At 42.3% G+C, this 5,450-nt stretch overlaps 1 non-coding gene across 1 annotated transcript; it reads right to left on the bottom strand.

Moving 5' to 3' along the window:
* Nucleotides 1-3,260: 3,260 nt before the first annotated feature.
* Nucleotides 3,261-3,335, bottom strand: Trnas-cga (transfer RNA serine (anticodon CGA)). Its single transcript has one exon. It is a non-coding gene; the product is annotated as a tRNA-Ser (tRNA).
* Nucleotides 3,336-5,450: the final 2,115 nt, after the last annotated feature.

The following is a 5,450-nucleotide window of genomic DNA, read 5'->3' as shown; positions in this document are numbered from 1 at the left end:
CCTGGTAGAATTTTGCACAGAGCATAACTTAATCATAGCTAACACTTGGTCAAGAATCATAAAAGAAGGTTGAATACATGGAAGAACCCTGGAGATACTAGAAGGTATCAGATAGATTATATAATGGTGAGACAGAGATTAGGAACCAGGTTTTAAATTGTAAGCCGTTTCCAGGGGCAGATGTGGAATCTGACCACAATCTATCGGTTATGAACTGTAGATTAAAACTGAAGAAACTGCAAAAAGGTGGGAATTTAATGAGGTGGGACCTGGATAAACTGACTAAACCAGAGGTTGTACAGAGTTTCAAGGAGAGCATAAGGGAAGAATTGACAGGAAGGGGGGAAAGAAATACAGTAGAAGAAGAATGGGTAGCTTTGAGGGATGAAGTAGTGAAGGCAGCAGAGGATAAAGTAGGTAAAAAGACGAGGGCTAGTAGAAATACTTGGGTAACAGAAGAAATATTAAACTTAATTGATCAAAGGAGAAAATATAAAAATGCAGAAAATGAAGCAGGCAAAAAGGAATACAAACGTCTCAAAAATGAGATCGACAGAAAGTGCAAAATGGCTAAGCAGGGATGGCTAGAGGACAAATGTAAGGATGTAGAGGCTTATCTCACTAGGGGTAAGATAGATACTGCCTACAGGAAAATTAAAGAGACCTTTCGAGAAAAGAGAACCACTTGTATGAATATCAAGAGCTCAGATGGCAACCCAGTTCTAACCAAAGAAGGGAAAGCAGAAAGGTGGAAGGAGTATATAGAGGGTCTATACAAGGGCGATGTACTTGAGGACAATATTATGGAAATGGAAGAGGATGAAGATGAAATGGGAGATATGATCCTGCGTGAATAGTTTGACAGAGCACTGAGAGACCTGAGTCGAAACAAGGCCCCGGGAGTAGACAACATTGCATTAGAACTACTGACAGCCTTGGGAGAGCCAGTCCTGACAAAACTCTACCATCTGGTGAGCAAGATATATGAGACAGGCGAAATACCCTCAGACTTCAAGTAGAATATAATAATTCCAATCCCAAAGAAAGCAGGTGTTGACAGATGTGAAAATTACCGCACTATCAGTTTAATAAGTCACGGCTGCAAAATACTAACACGAATTCTTTACAAACGAATGGAAAAAACTAGTAGAAGCCGACCTCGGGGAAGAGTAGTTTGGATTCCGTAGAAATATAGGAACACGTGAGGCAATATTGATCCTACGACTTATCTTAGAAGCTAGATTAAGGAAAGGCAAACCTACGTTTCTAGCATTTGTAGACTTAGAGAAAGCTTTTGACAATGTTGACTGGAAAACTCTCTTTTAAATTCTGAAGGTGGCAGGGGTAAAATACAGGAGGCGAAAGGCTATTTACAATTTGTACAGAAACCAGATGGCAGTTATAAGAGTCGAAGGACATGAAAGGGAAGCAGTGGTTGGGAAGGGAGTGAGACAGGGTTGTAGCCACTCCCCGATGTTATTCAATCTGTATATTGAGCAAGCAGTGAAGGAAACAAAAGAAAAATTCGGAGTAGGTATTAAAATGCATGGAGAAGAAATAAAAACTTTGAGGTTTGCCGATGACATTGTAATTCTGTCAGCGACAGCAAAGGACTTGCAAGAGCAGTTGAACGGAGTGGATAGTGTCTCGAAAGGAGGATATAAGATGAACATCAACAAAAGTAAAACGAGGATAATGGAATGTTGACGAATTAAGTCGGGTGATGCTGAGGGAATTAGATTAGGAAATGAGACACTTAAAGTAGTAAAGAAGTTTTGCTATTTGGGGAGCAAAATAACTAATGATGGTCGAAGTAGAGAGGATATAAAATGTAGACTGGCAATGGCAAGGAAAGCGTTTCTGAAGAAGAGAAATTTGTTAACATCGAGTATAGATTTAAATGACAGGAAGTCGTTTCTGAAAGTATTTGTATGGAGCGTAGCCATGTATGGAAGTGAAACATGGGCGATAAATAGTTTGGACAGGAAGAGAATAGAAGCTTTCGAAATGTGGCGCTACAGAAGAATGCTGAAGATTAGATGGGTAGATCACGTAACTAATGAGGAAGTATTGAATAGGATTGGGGAGAAGAGAAGTTTGCGGCGCAACTTGACCAGAAGAAGGGATCGGTTGGCAGGACATGTTCAAGGGATCACCAATGTAGTATTGGAGGGCAGCGTGGAGGGTAAAAATCGTAGAGGGAGACCAAGAGATGAATACACTAAGCAGATTCAGAAGGATGTAGGTTGCAGTAGGTACTGGGAGATGAAAAAGCTTGCACAGGATAGAGTAGCATGGAGAGCTGCATCAAACCAGTCTCAGGACTGAAGACCACAACAACAGCAACATTAAGTTTTCAAATTTATACTTACTTTTTGATCACCCAGCATAAAGACTTGCACCAGGCGACCGGTATACCCGACGGGAGGCCCTAGCAACAGGATGTGACACGCGTCGACAATAATTGTAGGTAATGAGATTCGTACGTATCCTCAGCCATACTTTATTAACAGTTACTTTCAGTCCACGTATCGCGTTTATGGCGTTCCTTTATCGTTTCACGCTATTCCGTGAACTAGACAACAACGATGTTGGTATTAGGTAACTGAAACATCGTTACAAGTACGTTGATAATTAATGAGACACTTTGTAAAAATCCACGTGCGGACTTCTATGAGCAAAATGCTATCTTTTGATGTATATATGAACCACATTCCATTTGCATTTCATTATGTTTGTAGCGATGACGATGATGACGATCGGTTTGTGGAGTCTCAACTGCGCGGTCATCAGCGCTCGTACAATGTCCCAATTTTTACAAGGTCCCAATTTTTACAAGGTCCAGTCGAGCCACTGTCACGGATGATGATGACGATGATGATGAAATGATAATACAAACACCCAGTCCCCGGCACAAGAAAATCCCCAACCCAGCCGGGAATCGAGCCAGGGACCCTGTAATATTATTGGATTTCAGATACTTTGCATATGAGATATTTGTCATAAAATAAAAGGGCAGCCAACGAGCTGTAGTTCGTAAAAATGCTAAACATCACAGCGCAAGAGTAAAGAGACGACATATTTTTTTTATTGTGCGCCTATACCAAGATGCGCGTCCAGAGTTTAAATACTTTAAATAAACACTATGACCCGCTGGGCGAAGATATTTAAAATCATTGTCGCAGTGCTTGATAGCAAGAAGGTGCGAAACAGAAGAAAGAACAATCCATCTTTTGAAACTTCCTGGCAGATTAAAACTGTGCGCCCGACCGAGACTCGAACTCGGGACCTTTGCCTTTCGCGGGCAAGTGCTCTACCAACTGAGCTACCGAAGCACGACTCACGCCCGGTACTCACAGCTTTACTTCTGCCAGTACCTCGTCTCCTACCTTCCAAACTTTACAGAAGCTCTCCTGCGAACTGTACTGGCAGAAGTAAAGCTGTGAGTACCGGGCGTGAGTCGTGCTTCGGTAGCTCAGTTGCTAGAGCACTTGCCCGCGAAAGGCAAAGGTCCCGAATTCGAGTCTCGGTCGGCCACACAGTTTTAATCTGCCAGGAAGTTTCATATCAGCGCACACTCCGCTGCAGAGTGAAAATCTCATTCTGGAAACATCCCCCAGGCTGTGGCTAAGCCATGTCTCCGCAATATCCTTTCTTTCAGGAGTGCTAGTTCTGCAAGGTTCGCAGGAGAGCTTCTGTAAAGTTTGGAAGGTAGGAGACGAGGTACTGGCAGAAGTAAAGCTGTGAGTACCGGGCGTGAGTCGTGCTTCGGTAGCTCAGTTGGTAGAGCACTTGCCCGCGAAAGGCAAAGGTCCCGAGTTCGAGTCTCGGTCGGGCACACAGTTTTAATCTGCCAGGAAGTTTCATATCAGTGCACACTCCGCTGCAGAGTGAAAATCTCATTCTGGAAACATCCCCCAGGCTGTGGCTAAGCCATGTCTCCGCAATATCCTTTCTTTCAGGAGTGCTAGTTCTGCAAGGTTCGCAGGAGAGCTTCTGTAAAGTTTGGAAGGTAGGAGACGAGGTACTGGCAGAAGTAAAGCTGTGAGTACCGGGCGTGAGTCGTGCTTCGGTAGCTCAGTTGGTAGAGCACTTGCCCGCGAAAGGCAAAGGTCCCGAGTTCGAGTCTCGGTCGGGCACACAGTTTTAATCTGCCAGGAAGTTTCATATCAGCGCACACTCCGCTGCAGAGTGAAAATCTCATTCTGGAATCTATCTTTTGTTAACAAATATTGTGGAGACTTCATTATCCCTTGTACTTTTGGTCGCCGACATATTAAGACGTACTACATAGCATTGCTACAAGTTGTATTTTTTTTTTGTGTGTGTGTGTGTGTGTGTATTATTATGTGAAACGACTAACAGACGTTTCGGTAATTCAGGTGAAGATATAATGTACTTACGCGCACGGAAGGAAATTTAATTTTAAGAAGGAACGGACTGACAAAGCAGCGATTATTAGTAGCAGCGATTATTAGACTGCGCCATGTACAAAAGAAATATCAGGTGTAAGTCATGTATTCATTGTATATTTATCAATGTCTATAAGTTTAAAGCCATTTTTTTAGCTGCATGGGATTAGCCGAGCGGTCTAGGGCGCTGCAGTCATGGACTGTGCGGCTGGTCCCGGCGGAGGTTCGAGTCCTCCCTCGCGGATGGGTGTGTGTGTGTTTGTCCTTAATATACTTTAGATTAAGTAGTGTGTAAGCTTAGGGACTGATGACCTTAGCAGTTAAGTCCCAGAAGATTTCACACACACATGAACATTTTTCAAAGCCATTTTTTTAAAATATTAATATTTTACGATGCAGTAATTTTCTTCTTATTCTTTTCTTTCACTAACCAAAATTGATGTTCAAATTGTATATGAGCTTTGTTAGAGGTGCGCTCTTTTCGCGGTGTCTCGATCTTATTTGGGAGACCACTAATATGTTCAACTTCCGATCTGTTAATCATTCTCTTACATAATTCCAATAATTTGCTTTCATTTCCATTTTTATATTCAAATAGGTCCCTTAGGTATTATCATCGAAGAATCTGATTGCGTGAAGGCAATCCGGGTCAAAAGGCCAATAAAGAAAACCCTTTCACGTAATCAATCCGTACGTCTCCTGAACACAATCGAGAACCGACGCATTGGTGATCAATTAATAATCTCTCTCTCTCTTTTAAAGTCGTACTGAAAAACTGCCACACAGTATAGCAGTCAGTACGCAATCTTGTGTTTAGGTTGCATTTTGCCAGTAAATATTACCAACCAAAAGTGACAGCATCACTAATATTATTTACTACTATTTCTAACACAGAATTAGCAAGTTCCTAACGCCAGAATCCCATGATTCAGAGGCAGCAACGCTAGCCGCTACACCGCGAGCTGTGGACATGTTTGTAGCGATTTTCGTTTTTGCATCCTTTTATCCCCATGCGAACCCAGTTCAAGTAATACACTA

This window comes from Schistocerca nitens, chromosome 12 (genome assembly GCF_023898315.1).
Source record: "Schistocerca nitens isolate TAMUIC-IGC-003100 chromosome 12, iqSchNite1.1, whole genome shotgun sequence".
NCBI classification, from domain to species: Eukaryota; Metazoa; Arthropoda; class Insecta; order Orthoptera; family Acrididae; genus Schistocerca; species Schistocerca nitens.
Note: the sequence above shows the minus strand (reverse complement) of the source record. Positions and strands in the feature narration are given on the sequence as shown.